General features: G+C 39.6%; 2 pseudogenes; both read right to left on the bottom strand.

Moving 5' to 3' along the window:
* The window catches only part of LOC142433799 (uncharacterized), a 28,034-nt pseudogene extending 14,981 nt beyond the window's left edge, over positions 1-13,053 (bottom strand).
* A 5,567-nt stretch (positions 13,054-18,620) lies between these two features.
* On the bottom strand, positions 18,621-19,297 carry LOC142433113 (microtubule-associated protein 1 light chain 3 beta-like; annotated as a pseudogene).
* Between the last annotated feature and the right edge of the window lie 2,934 nt (positions 19,298-22,231).

Genomic DNA, 22,231 nt, shown 5'->3' with positions numbered 1-22,231 from the left:
CTGCTCTACTCAGGAACATCATCATCACGGCCTGGTGGACCAGGCTGTGCTCCACTCTCTCCTCCTGCCCCTTCATCTGCTCCCGTGTGCTCTGATCAGATATGTCCATCTCCCGGAGCTGCAGAGTCAATGTCGTCCTTTGGAACACATTCTTTTCGGGGAAGGGCAGGAATCCACTTAATTTATGGTGCTGGGGCCAGCCTCCCAGACCTCTCCACTGGTTCCCTCCTCCACGCCGGGATATTGCATTCACACCTTGCGACACTGGGTTGAAGTCTGGTCCCACTTTTCCTGTGGAGATATAAACAATACCCTCCCATTTGGTGGATTAATGCCCCATGACCCCACTACCCTTTTCCTGGGTTGGGTTTTGCCCCTGCCGTAGTCGCTAGACCTCAGCCCAGAGATGTATGTATGTGGTAGCTTTGCCTCTGTTCCCCGTTTTTTTTTTTTTTAAGCTTACCTCTGTGCACTCATGTTGTACTTGTCCTTTTATGCTTGACTTGCTTCACTTAGCATAATTTCCTCCAGTTCTTCCCATGTGGCAACGTGCTTCATGCATTTGTTGCTGCTTTTAAGGGATGCGTAGTATGCCAATGTCTGTATGTACCACAGTTTTTTGATCCATTCATCTGTTGATGGAAATTTGGTTGTTTCCAACTCCTTGCAATTGTAGACTGCTTTGATGAACATTGGAGCACAGATGTCTGGTCACGGTTTGTTTCTTGCCTCTTCTGGGTATATGCCCAGTAGGGGGATTGCTGGGTCGAATGCTAGCTCAATTTCCATCTGTTTTAGATATCGCCAAAGCAATTTCCATAATGGCTATACGTACCTACAGGTCCACCAGCAGTGCACGAGAGTTCCTATCTTCCCAAAGCTCCTCCAACACTTGTTTCTTTCTGATTCTTTGAATTGGGCTATCTTTGAGTGTGCTAAGTGGTATCTCATAGTTGTTTCAATTTGCATTTCTCTAATAGATAATGAATATTTTCTCATGTTTATTGACCATTCAGATTTCTGCCACTGTGAAACTTCTGTTCAGGCCCTTTTCCTACCTCCTCAGTGGGCAGTTCATTTTTCTCTTATTGTAAGCGTGCAAAGTATTATAGACTTTAGTAATAAGGTCTTTGTCTGATGTGTCATTGCTAAATATGTTTTCCCAGTCGGTGGGCTCTCTTATTACTCTCTTGGTGAATTCTTTTGATGTACACAGGTGATTTATCTTCAGTATATCCCACTTGTCAATTTGTGGCTCCTCTCTATTTCTGTACTTCTCTATTTCCTTTCTGCTAACCCTGTGCCAAGGTTCTCAGGTTTGTCCCAATGCCCTCATTAATGACCCTAGTAGTTTGGGTTTTACCTAAAGGTCTGTGATCCACCTTGAGTTTATTCTTGTGTATGGAGTGATGTAAGGGTCTTTCTTCATTTTTCTACAGGTAGATAGCCATTTTTTTCCAGCACCACTTATTGAAGAAGGCATCCGCTTCTCATTTGATATTTTTGGGTCCTATTAAAAATCAGTTGTCTGTACGCTGATGTTTTTATTTCTGTGTTTTCAGCTCTTTCCCATTGATCTGAATATCCTTCATTATACCAGTCTCACACTGCTTTGACCATTGTGGCCATATAGTATGTGCTAAAGTCAGGTAGAGCAAGCCCTCCCACTGTGTTCTTCTTCTTGAGGTTTTCTCTGCTAATTCTGGGCTTCTTCCCTCTCCATATGATGTTGGTAATCAGTTTTTCCAATTATTTGAACAATGATAGTACTCACATCGGGATAACATTAAACATATAGTGCCTTGGGCAGAACTGACATGTTTACTATATTGAGTTTTCCAATCCACGAGCATGGGATATTCTTCCATTTGTTGAGGTCACGCTTGGTTTCTTGTAATAGTGTTCTTTAGTTTTCTGCGTACAAATCTTTTGTTTTTTTTAAAGTCAGGTATATCCCTAGATATTTCAATTTGTGTGTGGCTATTGTAAAGGGTACTACTTTCTTTTTAACATTTTATTAGTGACTCATACAACTCATCACAATCCATACATGTACATACATCAATGTATAAGACACATCTGTACATTTTTTGCCCTAATCATTTTCTTTTTTTTACATTTTATTAGGGGCTCATATAACTCTTATCACAATCCATACATATACATACATCAATTGTATAAAGCACATCCATACATTCTTTGCCCTAGTCATTTTCAATGCATTTGCTCTCCACTTAAGCCCTTTGCATCAGGTCCTCTTTTTTTTCCCTCCCTCCCTTCCCGCCCCCCCCCCTTCATGAGCCCTTGATAATTTATAGATTTTTGGGTGGTCATATCTTGCCCTATCCGGAGTCTCCCTTCCCCCCCTTCTCTGCCGTCCATCTCCCAGGGAGGAAGTCACATGTGGATCCTTGTAGTCGATTAAGGGTACTACTTTTTTCATTGTCTCTTCTGGGATCTTGAATGATGTGTAGAGCAGTCCAATAGACTTCTGTTTGTTGATCTTGTGTCCTGCCACTCTGCCATATTCCTCTATTGCTTCCAACACTCCACTTGTGGAGTTTAAGGGAACTTCGAAGTATACAATCATATCGTTTGTGAATAATGATAGGTTTGCCTCTTCCTTCCCCAGACGAATACCTTTGATGTCTTTTCTTTGTCTTATGATGTTAGCTAGGGGCCCCTGTACATTGTTCAATAGGAGAGGGGACAAGAGGGGAATCCTTGTCAATGTCATTGTTGTCTCAGTCACCAAGAACAGCTTACTTTTTGCCAGATTTCTTAATTCCACCTGTGGTCAGGGGAGCGTTCATCAAGACTTTCTCTTTTAGCTCCTCGAGTTTCTTCTTATCTTTCTTTTTTATGTTTCTGTGTGAAGGCCGTGTCTCTTCATCCATTTTCTTGGTCTGCTTCTTCGATTCTTTCAGGGGCCCTTCCCCAGACCTGTCACCAAAAACCTAGAATCTTTCAATATTGCAATTCAAGGTTTTTTAAAAAATTTATTTAAATTCTTTAAGTTTAAGATATTCTGAGCATGTGCTTCCTTTTTAGTTTTGTAACTGTAGGTCTTTGCACATCATTTTATTATATCACACAATATTATAATGATTTCATTCTAATATTTGTCTTTTAGAGCTGTACTTTGAAATTTTCTCCCCATTGTCTTAGCGCTACTCTATGAATATGACCAAGTTTTAGTCTTTTCTGACATCCACCTTGATCATTTCTTTCTTTTTAATGACTTTGGTTTCTTCATGAATGATGTTCTTGATGTCCTCCCACAGCTCATCAAGTCTTCTGTCATTAATGTTCATATGTGTTAAATGCTTTTTTGCGATATTCTTGAAATTCAGGTGGGATAGACCCAAGGTAGTATTTTGGCTCTGGTGGACTTGTTTTAATATTCTTCATCTTCAACCAGAACTTACATTTGAACAATTGATGGCCTGTTCTACAGTCAGCCCCTGGTCTGGTTTTAGCTGTTGATGTCAAGCTTCTCCATGGTCTCTTCCCACAGATGTAATCCATTTAATTTCTGTGTATTCCATCTGGAGAAATCCACTTGTATAAGTCACCTCTTGTGTTCTTTTAGAAAGGTATTTGTTATGAACAAGTCGTTGGTATTGCAAAATTCTATCATGCAATCTCCATCCAGCTTAATTTCTATCACCAAGATTATATTTTCTAACTCGTTTCAAATTTTTGCATTCCAATGACCAATAATTATCAATGTCTCTTGATTGTATGTTTGATCAGTTTCAGACTGAAGTCGATGGTATAACTCTTCAATTCCCTCATCACTCTCTTTGGTGGCTCTGCTGAGACCTTTTCACTTTGGGGTCCCTTGCTGGTATTTGAAGTACTGGTTGACATAGCTTCCATCATCACAACAACACACAAGCCATGACAGTACAACAAACTGACACAAGATGGACATCTTACTATTGTGCTATTACCTTTTGAATATCAATTGATTCTATTGTGATGTCACCCTTTTCATTTCTTATTCATGATATTTTCATCTTCTTTGTTAAGTTTGCCAGTGGTTTGTCAGTTTTGTCAATCAGCTTCTTGTTTCGTTGTATTGCTTCTCTGTTTCCCAATGCTGTATTTTTTGCTGTAATCTTTATTGTCTCTTTTTTTGGTGGCTGCACAATTATTTTACTACTTTCATTTTAATTGCTGAAGTTGTTGGATTAAGTGATGATTTTGTTTTTTTCTTATTATTATGCGTTTGTTTATTGGTATAAAAGTTCCTCCAAGTACTGCTTGTGCTGTGTTCCACAGGTTTGAGAATGTTGTACTTTTGTTCCCATTTGTTTTTTATCTGATTGCCATCAGCTTTTTTGTATATGTGGGTGTGTGCACATGTATGCATTACCATTCTTTGATTTTTGGTCCATTTTTGTCTTAATATCTAAGGTGTGTCTCGTTTAAGTGCCATATTGATTGGTCATGCTTTCTTATCCATTCAGTTACTCTGTCTCTTGAGTGTTGCACTCAAGCCATTTACATTCAGTGTTGTTATTGATAGGTATATATTTATCGCTGTCATTTTTCTATGTGTTTTTACATCATTGGTTAATTTTTTTCTTTGTAATTTTTTTTGCTGAGTTAAATTTTTTGTGGATTTCCTTTTCTGTTTTCTTTTGTGTTATTTTATTGTTTATATGAGATTTATCCACTTTCATTGAGGTTACCTTATTATTTATTATTTTCTTCCCAAATTTAAGGTGATAAATTCTTTCTTAGGAACTACTTGACTTCCATTCCATTAGAACTTTTTGTACATTGTCTCTATTATTTTATAATTGTCTTCATTGAAGAATTATATCTCTGGCTCCCTGTTTTCAGTATTGTAAATTTTACTTTGAAATTATTGGCAATTTTTTGGTAGTATGTTTCCTATATGTTAATTTTCAAGCTTTTGACTGCTGTCATTGTTCATTCTCTGCCCAAGGAATTCTCCTTAGTGTTTCTTGTATGTTTGGTCTTGTTTTCACACATTCCTTTAATTTATCTTTATCTGGAAATGCTTTTATCCCCCCTCCATATTTAAGGGATAATTCTGCTTGATATAAGATTCTTTAAAGAATTAGTTTTATTGGCACTTCATCCACATATCATACAATTCAATCGTTTAATCAAATAAAGAAGAGTTGTACAATAATTACCACAATCGATTTTAGAACATTTTCTTCTTCCTTGTACTCATTGTTATACATGCAATTATTTTTTAATTGTAGCATAAATATATGCAACAAAATATTCTCCAATTCAACAACTCCTACATGCATAATTTAGTGCCGTTGATTATACTCTTCATGTTATACAACCATTATTAATATTATTTTTCAAATTATTACACTGCCATTAATGTAAACGCAATGCCCCCTAAGCAAAACTTCCTCCTTCTCCCATGGTAATCATTGGTCAACATTGCTTTCTTCTTCTTTTTAATAGGTTTCTTATATAATATTCATGTATAATACACTTCCATAGTAAAGTTGCTTTTAAAAAGAGTTCTATATACATCATCAGTATAAGTTCTAATGGTCTCTCCCTTCTCCTACATTCATTGTTTGCTCCCCAATTCCACTCACCCTCCCCACCCCTCATACCCTATAAATCAGTGCATCAGTTATTGTGTGTATGCCTCCACACCTTTTGTGCTTCATAAACTGGGAACCTAACAGAAACAAGAAAAAAAGGACACAAAAAGAAGAAATATATTTAAATATTAATAATAATTATATAAATATAAAAATAAAACTAAAGAGTAAGAAATCAAAGACCACCAGCAATATTTTGAAAACCCAGAGAGTTGCCCTGCTGACATAGTGGTTACACAACTGGGTTTGGGATACTAACAAGCCAGAGAAGGAATTTCTGTCATGGAAAAAGCAAGAAATATTTAAGCCTAGAGCAAATTCAGGTTGGGCCAAGAGGATCTACTGACCCAGTATCATATCATGGTTTCACCCACCATAATCAAGTTTACAATAATCTCTTTCTGAGAGTAAAACTGTTTGAGTTCATCTCCTTGGCTAGAGAGGATCTGACAGAGGCTTAACCTGACTAGATACTCTGCAGATGGATTTTGGGCTTCCACTGTCCCTGATAGCCTTCTACAAATTGAGTGTTTACAATTTAAGCTCTAATATGTTTCCTGTCATCATATTAGTTTTTTTTTCATCATCATCTTTGGATCACACAGGCTGGTGTGCTTCTACAATATGGACTTATTTGACTCCTCTCTTAGATGATTGATTATTTGGATACAAGCCTTTATGACCCCAGACATTATTCCAATTGATAGTCGGGCACCATCTGCTTTCTTCACCACATTTTGCTGTAGCACCCTGAGTTTCAGTGATATCTTCATAAAGGGGAATATAAATTAGAGCTATGCTATAAGAACTAATTGTTCTTGGACTTGGGGCTAGAATTCAATGGGAGCTCAGAATTCAATTGCTTGTCCATGGATCATGAAAGATTTTGGTTTACTCTGGTGGTCATATTATGATTTAAAAAAACCAACTAGGAGAAGAACAACAACAAAACAAAAGTAGACAGACAAAAAAAACCAAAAAAGGAAAAAGTCCTCTTTAAACAGAAAACAAAACAAACATAAAAGATAAAGTTGTTGATCATCCCCCTAGCTCAGGCATCCTCAAACTACGGCCTCACAGGCCACATATGGCCCGCTGAGGACATTTATCAGGCCTGCCGGGTGTTTTTGCCCCGTTTTGGTTTTTTACTTCAAAATAAGATATGTGCAGTGAGCATAGGAATTTGTTCATAGTTCTTTTTAAACTTTAGTCCACCCCTCCAACAGGTATGAGGGACAGTTAACTGGTCCCCTGTTTGAGGGACCCCTGCCCTAGGGTATAAGGCAATTGCATTGATAACATCAAGGATTTTTCCAATGGCATAAAATTTTAGGTACTGTTGCTATGAAGAGTTTATGTAAGTATAATCCAACAGTGAGCCGCAATCCACGAGTTGTTGGTTTGTATCAATAGATTTCTTATTTAACTGCACTTTGTTTACATTGAGCATGCAGGTTCGTGCTAGGCGAATTGATGTAAGATTCTTGTTTGGCTTTTTTTTCCTTTCCTTGCAGAGCAGAGTTTTATGTATGGCATTCTATTGCCTTCTTGCCTGCATCATTTCTGCTGAAAAATCCGACCTTATTATTTTTTCTTTTTTTAATCGTTTTATTAGGAGCTCATACAACTCTTATCACAATCCATACATACATCAATTGTGTAAAGCACATTTGTACATTCATTGCCCTCATCCTTCTCAAAACATTTGCTCTCCACTTAAGCCCCTGGTATCAGCTCCTCATTTTCCCCTCCCTCCCTGCTCCCCACTTCCTCATGAAACCTAGATAATTTATAAATTATAATTTTGTCATATCTTGCCCTGTCCGACGTCTCCCTTCACCCACTTTTCTGTTGTCCCTCCCCCAGGGAGGAAGTCACATGTAGGTCCTTGTAATTGGTTCCCCCCTTCCAACCCACTCTCTCTCTCCCCTCCCAGTATCGCCACTCACACCACTGGTCCTGAAGGGATCATCCGTCCTGGATTCCCTGTGTTTCCAGTTCCTATCTGTATCAGTAAACATCCTCTAGTCTAGCCAGAATTGCAAGGTAGTATTGGGATCATAGTTAGTGGGTGTGTGTGTGTGTGTGAAGCATTTAGGAACTAGAGAAAAGTTGTATTTTTCGTCGTTGCTACATTGCACCCTGACTGGTTCATCTCTTCCCCGAGCCCCTTCTATAAGGGGATGTCCAGTAGCCTAAAAATGGGCTTTGGGTCTCCACTCCGCACTCCCCCCTCATTCACTATGGTAAGATTTTTGGTCTGATGATGCCTGATGCCTGATCCTTTTGACACCTCATGATCACACAGCCTGGTTTGTTTCTTCCATGTGGGCTTTGTTGCTTCTGAGCTAGATGGCCGCTTGCTTACCTTCAAGCCTTTAAGACCCCAGAAGCTATATCTGTTGATAACCGGGCACCATCAGTTTTCTTCACCACATTTGCTTATTCACCCGCTTTGTCTTCAGTGGTTGTGTCGGGAAGGTGAGTATCTTAGAATGCCAATTTAATAGAAGAAAGTATCCTTGCATTGAGGGAGTACTTGAGTGGAGGCCCAATGTCCTTCTGCTGCCTTAATACTAAACCTATAAATATATGCGCATAGTCTATTTCCCCATCCTCATATATAAATATATTTGCATATGGACATGTCTTTATCTAGACCTTTATAAAAGCCCTTTGCCTCCCATTGTTGGTAACTTTTCTTGTTATCTGACAGGATCTCAAGATTCTTTGTTTTTCCTTAATATTAGAAAATTTCACTGTGATATGTAATGATTATTTTATTTTGGGATTTTTCCTACTTAAGAGCTATTTGGCTTCTTGGATACTTATTTTCTCTTCTTTCCTTTTGCTAGGAATGTGTCCTTCCAGCTGTTCTTGACTTATTTTGTCTGTAATTTTTAAAATTTATTTTTGTCCTAGACCACATATCATGTACATGTTACTCCTCTTGACAATGTCCAATATATTTGTTTGACATACTTCAGATTTTTAATTCATTTTATTGATTATTATTCTCACAGACAGGCATCAACATATTTGTCTTTAAGCTCACTAAATTGTCCCCTCATTGCTTCCATTCAACTGTTTTCCAAACCTATGTACATCTTTTCCATGTCTATTGAAAGTACCTGAAAATTAATCTTCTGAATGTTTTTTCTGGTGGCTCCAATGCCATTTCACCCCTCAGGAATGTTCCTAAACTCTGTGCACTTGTCAGTTGTTTGTGCCATTCTCCCTTACATTTTTGCAAGAACTGAAATTACCTGTGGTCTCTAAGACATTGTGCTGTTTTTATATTTGTTTCTATTTGTTGATCAGATGTTAATAGAGTAGGTGGTGACTCTTGGCCACTATTTGTTAACTGTTGAAGCTGCATTGTGTGCCTGGGTCATGTGGGTACAGTTAACTCCATTGGGTGAACCAAGAAAGGAATAACAAGCAATATAAAACAAAAACACATAGAAAAAAACAAGGTCAAGTAAGGTATCACACACAACAAACAAACCAAAACTACCCAAGCCAGGACCACCAGCTGCTTTCCCTTTTCAGTCACTTGTGCGTGCTTGTGAAGGACCTGCCCAGGATACACATAGTAGGAATGCAGTTTTGTGACATGCAAGGATGGGAGTTGGTGACATCTCTGGTCTACATAGGGGTGTGGAGGCTTAAAAATAGCTCTACCCCTTTTATCTTGTGTCTCTCCACTTATGGTTTATCCAAACAACAAAACAATCTAGGGGGGTGGGGTGGGGGCAGGTGAGAAAGACAACCAAAGAAATCCAAAACCAGAACTGGCCTTTGCTTTTTATGTGGTCCCACATCCTGAGGATGACCTCTGAGGTTGCCAAGGGGTATGGGTACCAAGGATGATTCCACTCGTCTGTGCCTGTGTTATTTATCAAAACAAAAACAAGAAAGGGGGTAGAGAAGAAGAAACATAAAATACCCAGCTTGTTCTCCCACTGCAGAAGGTGATTTAACCCCAGGCCACTGCTCAAAGCCTGAGCCTTCGCTGAAACTGAGCACCTGGAACAAGGTTGAGGCCAAGTGGTATATTGTAGCCACTACTGTCACCAAAAAATAAATAAATCTGTAGACCCGTGTCCCCTCTGAATCCCAGGGTACCATGGAGGACCTCATATGACTCATCCTTTCATTAGCCTCCCATGTTGAGTGGTGGTCTTTCATAATGCAATTGACATGTCCAGGATGTGGAGGGAGAAGTTCAACCATCTTTGGAGTGGACCAGATTGGGCTCTAGGTATTCCTCCATTCACCAGGTGAATGGTGGGATACAAAGGAGTAGCCCATCTCTGTATTAGTTGGGTGGTCCAGAGATTGTTCTGCACTGTGGGAGGATTTGCTCAAATTGTGGTTAGGTAGCTAGGTACAAATTAGTTGTTCATCTTGAACTTTTTATATGGGTTCCACCTTTCAATTTTCTGTTGGTGTTCAACTCGCTTATTTATCATTCATTTTTTCCTCCATTTTATTTTACCATGTCTTTGTTGAAGAGGGTCAGTATATTGTGTTTGTCTACGTTGCGATCTTTACTGGAAATCCACTGTTTGATTTCGTAACTACTGTTTCCATGAGCATTGATTGTGAATGCATGTAAAATGAAATCCTCAATAAGTTCAATATTTTTTTCTTTTTATAATGACGTCTGACAAATTTGAGGATTTTTCTTTTCTTTCCTTTAAATAATAGTCTATAAATAGGCTGCAATCTTTGGTATTTATCAGTAAGTGCATCAGGTCCTTTTCACTTTCAGCAAGCAAGCCTGTGTCAGTAGCATACCATATATTATTAATGAGTCTTCATCCAATCTCATGACCCATTTTTCTTATTATGCAGCTTCAGTGGACAATGCATTTGTTGATTAGGTGTATCTATATTTTTCAGATATGCTTTGTTTAGTTTGGTTCCTTAGCTATGGATAGAGTCCTCTCCTTTCTTTGATAAAAACGTGATCTAGAGCAACCTGCTCATTTGTTGGTAGAGAAATGGACAGAAGTTGTTGGGTGCCAGCATGGTGGCCTTCACACCTTCATTTTTTCCTTGCTAACAGAACATTGATTTGTCCTCATTTCAAGTAAAGAACCCTTGATTGCAAGTAATGTGCTCCTAACCACCAGCATCACTGCCAAACATGGTAACCTCGTTCTTCTTGCCACATTTGTGTGTAGCCACATGGACTACACTCTGACAGTGTGGGTGAATGTGAGAAAGGCCAGTCCACGTCACGCCTTCTAGAAAAGGTTTCCCCCCTGATTGAAGAGAAAGAGGAAGTCTCTTCTCTCCACCTACTTCTTGAGCCTGGAAGTTGTCAGCTGCGATGCTTAGAACTGTTCAGTCCTGCGGCAACCACAAGGGATACATTACTGACTCTCTGAAGATGAAGGAGTGGAAAAAGAGAATTAGGGTCCTGTGGAAATTATTGAGCCGTGGCACTTTCTCTGAAACTATTGACTTTCAAACTTGTTTTTTGTCCGGAAATGAGATGTATTGTATAAACTGGTACTAGTTGCACTGCTACTAGTAGTCAAAAGCAACTCAACCAATGTAAGATGAAAATAAACTAAGTGGCATGTCCTGAGTCCCTTGAAGAATTGGTGTCTGTGCAAGGGCTAGATCTAAAATAACCACGCTCGTGGGAAAGTTATTTCTTCTCTTTGTTCCTCAGCACTCTCCTCTGTGAAACAGGGATAAAATGAGCATCTGCCTCAAGACGTTGTTGTGTGAATTATAGGAGATCATGTGTGTGACTGACAGTCACTGCTTCTTTCCTGACTCTTCATCTTTTTCTTATTTCTGAAATACAATTATTTTCCAGGAAGTTAGATTTTAAAACTTTAATGCATTTTTTCATAAAGCAGTAAAACTTTTTAAATTGATATATATTTTTTACAAAATACACATTAAAGGGTGCAACCTTTAACTATTTTATTTTAAAAAATAACTATATTAGCAATTGAGTTTCAATCATGCAGTAACACTTTGTATATAATTTCAGAATATGTGGAACATTTATTTTAACTCATTGTAAACACTTTTATATATCAAATGCCTCTCTTCTGAAAGTCTCCCAAATAGTACTGAATAGTTTATTGTGCCAACCTGACTGATAAACACATGTGGGCTAATTGAAAGGTGGAGGGATAAATGGCTCAGTGAGCCTTGCCTTTCTAGTTCTCAGGTCTCTTGCTTTGTGATGGTCGGAGCAGGGTGCAGCTGTCTTAGCAGTTCCCTTCTTCAGCTTGCAAGGCTGACTTCCTGCAAGACATTGTTAAGGAGAAGTCACATGGGTCTACCCCAGTGCAGCCCTGGATGCTGGAGCAGCCTTGTGGAGACCCCTGGCGGCACTGAGATGCTTACACATTCACTGATTTGGCTTTCCTCCTGCAGTCGTCATCATTGTGTCTGTTTTGTGAAATGGAGGACTTTGTTGATTGGTGTTGGACAAATGTTGGACTTGGGCAGCACTGGGTTGGGATGTTTTGTTGATGTGCACTTAATCTTTATATAAGACTATCTCTTATACATGATTTTCAGTGGATTTGTTTCTCTAAAGTACCCAGACTAACACAAGTACCTTACTTAGTCTATTCCTTTCTGGAAGAGTTGCTGCTGGAAAGCCATAACTCTCTTGCTTTGAAAAAGAATAAAGCTCCATCCTGCAATTGATGCGCCATCTTGAAAATCTTTACTTGGTACCTGAAAGTAATCTTTAAGTCTCTGTTTTTGCTCCTATATTTAGACACCTATGAGAAAAGCAGCTGAAGATAAAGAGTGGCTCAGTTTTTCCTTCCTGTGGATATTGGAAAGATGCCCCAATAACAGTAAAGTATAAAGTGACCACACTGCTATTATAGTACTGCTTTATATACTACCATCCAGTCGATTATGACTCATATAGATACCGTAGGACAGAGTAAAACTACCCCTAGGTGTTTCTGAGGTCATAAGCTTTGTGGTTCTCCCTCGGAGTGACTGGTGGACTTGAAGCACTGACCTTGAGGTTAGTAGGTCAATGTGTAACTCATGTCACATGTAAGTAAATATTGCTATGTGCTCGACACTGTTAAGTTCTTTCTGGTAATGAATGATCTCATTTAGTTGGACCAATAACCTTATGCGAGTGGTGGGATTCAAATAATTTAACCACCGGTTTGCTACCCTAATGACACTTGTAAGTATATATATATATAACAAGGTAGTTTACTTTTTTCATACAGTTAATATGTAAATAAGAACAATAAAAGGGATAAACAAAAAAGAGTGTTATAAGAGCTTTTAAATATTAGTAAAATATTAAATAATACCTGACAAAACAATAAAGTGGTTAATTATTTCCATACTGCTTTTTGGTGTTCTCACTTGCAGTATTCTTCACTTTTATCTGAGCACCATCGCTGTATGCTTTATCCTTAACCATCTTTTCATTGGAGGAGTAGGGTCCCATTTCTTTAAAGATAGGTCAATTAGACAATAGCCATTGTGTTTGAGATATAAGAAATAGATGACATCTCTTCTCTGAACGTATGTTTATCTTTGAAAAAACATTTCTGCTTTTACTGAACTCACAGCAATTGTTCAGACAATATTTTTAGCGCTCTGAACATAATTCGCTCATAATGTCTCAGGTGAGTTTGGGGTGGAACAAAAAATTTAAATGAGTGGTGGCGCGGCACCCTCAGGTGTTTGGCAATTTTTTATCTTTATGATGTATGTTTGTTTACTGAAGCAATACATGCAAAGGAATAGAAATGTAGGATTGTCTCAAAAGTATAATGAGTTTTATGAAATTAATAAATAAACATTATGGACATAATTCTGTCTAATTGTTTATACCTGTGGGTAGAACAAACATTGCTACTGGCGCTTAGGATAGGCTCTTGTGCAGATGAATGTTACAAAAGAGTTATGAATGTGAATCTCTGATTTCCACATTGGGCAGCTGCCTAGCCGCCCACCTTAGAGAAATTTCTGATTACAAGTGTTATTTTTACAATCGGCTCCCTGAACTCAACAAAAAATTAGATATCGGTTCTGCTGAACTGGTATGAATTGACTGAATCACCACATTGTCTTATGTGGTAGATTCTATTATTATTTCCATTTGACAAGTGGGAAGACTGAATCTCATGGAGTTTAGTAATCCAAGGCTACACAGCTAAAGCGATAGAGCTAGGATTCAACCCCAGTTCTGTTGGACTAGTTTATGAAGGGTTGAGATTAATTTAAATAATGTTCTTAACTGCTACATTGTACTTCTACTAAGAGGTCGGCTTCCTTCCAGTGAGTCACTACACAGTCTTGAACAACTGGACTTAAACATTTACCAATGATTCATCATAACAGTGTTGTTGTGGTTGCTGTCACGTTGGCATGTGTTACAAGAGTAGAACTGCTTCATAGGATTGTCTTGGTTTTAAACCAAATCAAACTCACTGCAATCGAACACCACTACCAAATCAATGGTGGTGTAGTGGGTTTAGCAGTGGACTGTTTACTGCAAGGTCAGTAGTTTGAAACCACCAGCCACTCCAAAGGCGAAACATAAACCTTCCTACTCCTGTAAAGACTTACAGCTTCAGTAACCCTCAGCACCCCACAGAAGCCGTTGTGAGTTGCTGTAAATCTTTATGAGAGTTGTTGTTAGGTGTCATCAAGTCAGTTCCCTCTCCCAGCGACTGCTGTGCCATGCTGCCAATGGTTCTTATGTTTGAGTCCATTGTCGCAGCCACTGTGTCCATCCATCTCGTCGAGGACCTTCACTTTCACTGCTTCTCCACTTTACCAAGCATGATGTCCTTCTCCAGGGACTGGTTTCTCCCAACAACATGTCCAAAGATGTGAGATTCAGTCTTGACATCCTTGCCTCCAATGAGCATTCGGGCCATACTACTTCCTAGACAGACCTGTGGGGTTTGGGGGTTGTTGGTTTGTTGTTGTTGTTGGCAGTCCAGGGTACTTTCAATCTTCTTCACCAACACTTTAGTTCGAATGCATTAATTATAGGAGTAGAGAACCCATTTTTCATCCTGTCCAGCAGCTGGTAGGTTTGAACTCTTGACGGATAGGTGAGCAGTTCAATGTTTACTCAACAGAGCCACCAGGACTTATTGCAGTAATTAACATTTATTGGATATCTACTATATGTCATGTGAATTATATTGTTTAATTACCTAAAAGGTAGGTATTACTATTATTATTATATTAAGAAGTTTGATTGGGACACAATCCACATACCATATGATTCAATATTTCAATCATATCAAGAAGAATTGTACAATCATCACCACAATTAATTTCCAGCACTGATGATTTCATTAGTTTGCGAAAGCATTTAGGATACAAGTGTTGACATGTAAGCTGGTCACATAATTTTTAAAAGGCCAAAATGTAACAGTAGTTTTGTAAGATGAAAATCAAAAAGGATAGATATCTGATTTTACATTAGATTGTCACACCAAAGTCAAGAACTGAATATGAATTAAAATAGTTTGAAGCACTAGAAATGTAAGCATTCACACTCATAATAACTCTCCAGGAGATAGATAACTAAAAGTTATTGATCCCTTGTATATTTGTGAATGCAAGGTGACAGAATGAGTGGGTGTGGGAGTTGTTTTGCATTGCATGAGGAATATAACGCTCATGGTTTTAAAAGTGCATGATAAATTTCATCTGTCCAATGAAGGTTGGGCCAAATAATCTCTCAAGACTTTTCATGCCCAATTCCTTCAGAAAACTCATTTGACAGAAATATTTGAACCCAAAGTACTTAGAGACAATAAAGGAGCTTCAAAATGTTTGTGGGGAAAGTTCCATTGTCTTTTAATTCCACTTTACATAAACTTTTTTAAACCCCTTCAAACCCAAGGCCCTCAAGTGAATTCCAACTCATAGTGACAACAGAACCAAGGAAAACTTGGTTTCAATCTTAGGAGAAGCAGATTGCCAGGTCTTTTCTTCCTCCGTAGGGCTCAAACATACCAAACCAAACTCACTGCAATTGAACGCCACTACCAAATCAATGGTGGGTTCCCAGGCTGTACATCGTTGCTCAAGCAGCCTGTCACATCTCCCGCAGAGCTGCTGGTGGGTTCCAAATGCAGACTTTGGGGATTGCTGCTGAACTCTTAACCACGGCATTAGCAGGGCTCCTTGGATACTAAAAGGCTCTTTATATTTGGAGCAGAGGTCATGCTACATGTGTATATTAGTAAGGATTCTTGTTGCTGCTTGTGATAGGTTTATCATGCCAACCTGGCCAGTGAACACATGTGGAATTAATTGAAGGGCAGAGAGATCAATAGCTCAGAGAGCCTTGCTTTTCTTGTCTCTTGCTCTCTGATGGTCGGACCAGTGTGTGCCTGCCTTAGCTAGTTCTCTGCCTCAGCTGGCAAAGCTCACTTCCTGCAAAACATCTCTGAGGAGAAGCCACATGGACCTATCCTGATGAAGCCCTGGGTGGAGAAGCTGCATAGAGACCCCTGCCAGCGCTAAGATGCTTACACTTTCACTGATTCGGTTTTCCTCCTGCAGTTGGCATTATTTGCATGCGTTTTATAAATTTTAGGAGAACTTTGTAGATTAGTGTTGGACATATGGGCTACTGTCCGTTTTATGGGCTTGGACTGGACTAGGTTGGGATGCTTTCTTTGTTTTGTTTTGTTTTTAAATCATTTTATTAGGGGCTCATACAACTCTTATCACAATCCATACATACATCAGTTGTGTAAAGCACATTTGTACATGCATTGCCCTCATCATTGTCAAAGCATTTTCTCTCCACTTAAGCCCCTGGCATCAGCTCCTCATTTTTATCTCTTCCCTCCCTGCTCCCCGCTCCCTCATGAACCCTTGATAATTTAGAAATTATTATTTTGTCATATCTTACACTGTAGGACGTTTTCTTGATATGCACTTATCCTTAACATCAAACTCTCTTTTATACAGATATGAGTTTCTGGGGATTTGTTTTCTCTAGTCTACCCAGATTAACTCACTGCTAGTGACGGAAAGCCAGCTAGAATTTTTCTCAGGCAAAACCAAACAAAAATTAAAAATAAAAATGGGGTGGTGTGTGGGGATGGGAAGGCAGAAACTTACTGGGTCATGTAACCAAACCTTGAGAAGGACAAAGACACCTGGAGCAAAATCGTGAGTAACTGACAAGATTCTCTCCCCCTCTCTCTCCCTTTTCTCCTCTCTCTCTTCACGTCTTCCATCTTTGCTTCTCTGAGTGGCAGTTTCATCATCTCAAACGTTCTTCCACCCAGCCAGACACATGGTAATGAATCAGCTCCGTACTCAGACCTCTGAGTGTGGCTGCCAGCCAGGAATTTCTACTTACTCTTTCTAATCCCTATGATCAAAATTCCAGGAAATGGTTCCAATTGAATCAGCATGGATTTAGTGCCCATGCCTATACAAATCATTAGCTTCAGTCAATAGACGTCTATATGCGCACGGCAGTCACTTTTCAAACTCATGATTGGAACATTTCTAGAAAGGGAATTCAGCACGGGGTAGACAAAATACACTCCTGCCACTGCCCCTCAACTCAAAATCCATTGTCAGTGCGTCAGTGTCAAGTCCTAGTCACCCTAGAAACTAAACCCATTGTTATTGAATCTCTTCTTACTCATAGCAGCACTGTAGGACATAGAAGTTTCCTGGAGGGTGTCCAAGGCGGACAAACTTCATGGAAGGAGATGGCCACATTTTTATCTTTAGAAGTGGCTGGTGGATTAGAACCACTGGCTTTTTGGTTCGTGCTTAACTTTTGCACTACCTGGGCTCCTGGATTACCACTACAGGGGGTTTATTGTCTTTGATGGAAAATTGGTCAGCACAACCCATAACTACATGCAAAGTTTTATAGCATTTTTGTAATTGGAAGAATTTTGGAAAAGCAGATACACTGCTTTATTGAACCTGAAGGACTGAGGGGGTGAATGTGTTTTACTAGTCTCTTTTTGGCAATGGAGATATGCCCTGCGGTTTGGTAAGAGACACTCATTTTCTGTAATGTAGCTCAGGGGGTAAGCAACAGAAACTTCATCCAGTTTTTATATTCATAACAATACTTGATACTTACATACTATGGCATTTTCATCAAAGGATCTCAGAACACACAGTTAGCAAGTATTAGTCAGTTTTCAGATGGGAAGTCAGAGGCGCTGAGAAGGCAAAGGCAGCCATAGTGAGTCTGCCCGGGATGATAAACTTCTGGAAAGTACCTTTTCTAACCCTGGTCTAGATAATAGGAATATGAAGGTGACATGCCCTCCAGACCAGAAAGCCACTTCCATCCAGAAGTAAGACAAATGTCAGGCTTTTAAGGACTCAGAAACTCAGATTTGGAAGAGGCCTGGGGGAGTAGATGCCGCCCAATCTTTCATCTAGTGAATATCCTCTTTCTTGATGATTATCTAGGGTGAGTGGTCACATGGTGGTTAGTGACTGGATACTATTTTGCTCTCTAAGCAACACATTTTATCATTGCAATTAGATTGTCCTCTAATCTGCCTCCCCCAGGGCAATCATTTCCTGGTATCTCCTTTAGGTCATCCCGGAGGACCTGCTCTAACTGATCCCTATCAGCTAAAAATCCGAGGTGAGTAAGACCTGGGTCCTATCCTCCAGGATCTCAGAGCCCAATGGAGGAAATAGATGTCTCTGTTTATGGTACGTGTTAAGTAGTGGTGTGATCATGGAATCCCAGAAGTGAAAGTGCTGACTTCTTTCCAGAGCGGTCAAAGAAGTCTTCCTGAAGGGCTAACCCTGGGAATTACGTTTGAAGGAGAAATAAGAATGTGCCAGTTGAGGGGCCCTTAAAGGATGGAGTATGGCGATTAGTCTATAAACCAGCGAGTCGTAGCATTTCTAATATGGATATGGGCGGCTGAAAGTCTGATGAAAATTTAGGAGCCCTCTTTCCTAATGCACACAGAGACACCACAGCATTCCTTCCCCCCCTTTTTTTTAGGGTAACTCCAATGTTTATTTTATTGGCAACTTAAAATGCAAAGCACTTTATTTGTAAACCTAACATCTGGGTTAAATAAGAATAGTCTGCTGAAGCTGAGGGCGCGCACTGTGCGAGGGAAACACGCTACAACTCCCAGTGGGCGGGACACCGCAGCGGTGAGGGCCTGTGCTTAGAGGGGCTGACCGATCGACCCGCGCTAACATCCCTTTCCTTCCCCGCCCCTTAGTAAGGGGTGACAATCCTGGAGATGGTTTGGTCGGTCTTAGGCAGCCGGCTTCATGCCAAACGTCTCTTGGGAGGCGTAGACCATGTACAGGAAGCCGTCTTCATCCCGCTCGCTCTCGTACACTCAGAAATGGGCGTGGACACGCTCCCCATGCGGTGGCCGCGAACCAGCAGGAAGAAGGCCTGGTTGGCGTTCAGCTGCAGGCGCCTTCGTATGATTTTGATGAGCTCGCTCATGTTGACGTGATCGGGGACGAGGAACTTGGTTTTATCCAGCACAGGAAGCTGCTTCTCACCCTTGTATCTTTCTATTATCACCGGGGTTTTAGTAGGATGTTGTTCTCGGATAAGTCGGACATCTTCCACTCTTTGTTCGAACGAGCGGCGCTGCTTGAAGGTCTTCTCAGACGGCATAGCGCGGGACGGTGGCGGCGGCGTCAGACGGTAGCTCGGACTACCATTCCTTCCCTTTTCACAGACGTTTGCAAGCCCTTCCATAAACTCATTCACTCAATAGTCATCTAGGGGAGGAGAGGCCAGGAGTCAGGCACTGTGCTATGTGGTGGAGACAGAGCAATGAGCAAGAAAAACCTAAATAGTGTCCTAACAAAGCACACACGACAGTGAGGAAGCCAGATGATGGGCTCGGTTTCCTTTTGTCTTTGAATGTATACTGCATGGCAGTATAATAAAACCAAACCTAAACAACACTGGAATCTGCAACAAAGCTGTGACCATGGAAAGGGACAAGTAGAAACAATAGCATTTCATTATGGAGCAGATGAGAATTGATGCAAAGAAGAGAAGTCTAGGATGATTCCTGCGTTTCTTTCTTGAGCAGGAAGATGAAAACTACCGAAGCATAAACTTCAGTAGGAAGCACAGGTTTCAGTGTTGAGGGAAATGATAAATTCCAATTTGGACATGGTGTAAAGCCAGTGGGCCTCCAGGTGTAGTTATCCTGCAGATAGTTGGCACTATCTTTGGAGGATCTCTCTTTTTGGCTGAATTATCAATTTATTTCTTTTGATTGAATAGCCGCCATCAACATACAAACATAATCTAATAATTCCTATTTTAACAAATGTTGCAATGGTGTATACATTTTCTCATTTTTTCATTTATTCTTCAGTCTTCTCAAATTGTTTTTTTAATAATCATTTTATTGGGGCTCATACAACTCTTATCACAATCCATACATACTTCCATTATGTAAAGCACATCTGTACATTCGTTGCCCTCATCCTTCTCAAAACATTTGCTCTCCACTTAAGGCCTTGGCATCAGCTCCTTATTTCCCCCTCCCTCCCTGCTTCCCCCTCCCTCATGACCCCTTGATAATTTAGAAATTATTATTTTGTCATATCTTGCTCTGTCCCACGTCTCCCTTCAACCATTTTCTGGTGTCCATCCCCCAGGGAGGAGGTTATATGTAGATCCTTATAACTCCATCGCTCCACTGAAATTCATTAGTCAAACTCACCGATGATCTCCACACTGCTAAATAGACTGGCTATTTCTCCATTTTCATATTATTCAATCTCTAAAAGACTCAACACAATTGACCACTCCTTTCTTGAAATAATTTCTCCTCTTACTTTCAATGATGTTGAATTTTCTTACCAAACACATTACTTCTTCTAAGTTTCTTTGCTGGTTTCTGTACTTTAATCCCATTTGTGAATATTAGAATGTTTTAGAGTTGGATCTTATATTCTCTCATGTGCCCACTTTCTCGAAATGATTTCATCCAATCCCTTTATAATATCATCTACATATGCTCATGACTCCAAAGATTTTATCTCTAACTCTGCCCTTTTCACCAAGATCCACATTCAAACAATCTACTTCTCTATTCAGATGTGTAGAGCTTTTCATTTGAATGCTTAATTTGCTTATCAATTTACCATAGCCAAAGTAGAACACCTTACTCCATACCTTTTACTTCATCCCCACAAACATTCTCCTCCCACTTTCTTCTCCATCTCAATAAAGACATCATAGTTCAATTGTTGCTCAAGAAAAAAATCTGGTAGCCATCCTTAAGTTCTCATTTTCCTTCCTCTTCCACACCCAAGCCCTTAAAATTCCAATTGGCTATATCTAAAATATATATCCCAAATGTACTACCTTTGACTATGTCTACCATTGCTTCCCTAGCGTAGCAACTTGTTCATTTAAGACTGGTCATTTCTTGCTTACAGCCAAAATAACCCCATTGAACCATTCTCACTCAAAGTGATCCTACATAGGGTTTCTGAGGTTTTGCAAATTTTTGTGGGGGAAAATAGTCTCCTCCTTCTTTCTGAGAGCAGCTGGGAGCTTTGAACAGCAGACCTTACAGTTAGCAGTTCAATGCCGCAACCACCAGCGCCACCAGAGTTCCTTTATCTTTTGCTTAGCTTACTGTAATTACATCGTCACCGCTCTCCCTGCTTCTGCTCTTGGCTCCATTCCTTTCCTTTCTCCACCTCACAGCCAGAGTAATTTTTCTGAAATGTAAATCGGATCGTATTTTTCTAAAATCCCCTTTAAAACTTCTGATGCCTTGATAGCCATCCAATTGGAATTGTATTCTAATCTCTTTAATTGGCATAAAATCCAAAGTCCCCTCCATACCTAAAAGTTTCCATTGAGCTGTCCTGGGTCATTCTTTCTGATGTCATCTCCTAGGACTTGTGTCCTGTCTTGCAGCTACTACAGCCACACTCACTTCCTCGTTCACAAATGCTGCGAGCATGCCCCTCCCCCACTACATGTCTCAAAGCCTTTTTCCTTGGAGCTTCCTCCCTCCAGATATTTATATAACTGGCTTCCCATGTTATCATCTCACGGCAAATGATTACGCTCTTTAAATTTGTCTCATGAGTTTGCTTATGAAAGCAATTTATTACAATAAAAATGGTTTATAAAATTGTATTATTGTTCTTATTAGTCTGTTAGAAAGATTCTTATCTAAACTCTTGATTACTCTATCTAAAGTTGCCTCACCATTTTGCTTATGATGGGTAGAAAAGTAATTTATTTTACTTTATTATTTTTAAAATTATTATAATAGTTTTATTGGCATGTCTTACACAATCCTATATATCTCTTCACATACAATTCTGTTTTTCAATTCCATCGAGTGGCGTTATACAATCATCAATGCTATTAGCTCCCCATGTCCCCCCTTACGTTATTATTTTAGAAAACTTTTTTAAAAGACAATTTTATTGGCATATAATTCACAAAATAGGCAATTTAACCATTCAATTATATTAAGAAGAGTCGTGCAATCAATACTACAGTTAATTACAGAACATTTCTTCTTGTACTAATTATTGTTAGCTCCTCACTTCTCCCCAACCTCCCCTGCCACATCACCATTGCTGTTAGGTGCCTT

This window comes from Tenrec ecaudatus, chromosome X (assembly GCF_050624435.1).
Source record: "Tenrec ecaudatus isolate mTenEca1 chromosome X, mTenEca1.hap1, whole genome shotgun sequence".
NCBI lineage: Eukaryota > Metazoa > Chordata > Mammalia > Afrosoricida > Tenrecidae > Tenrec > Tenrec ecaudatus.
This window is presented reverse-complemented; position numbering and strand designations above follow the sequence as displayed.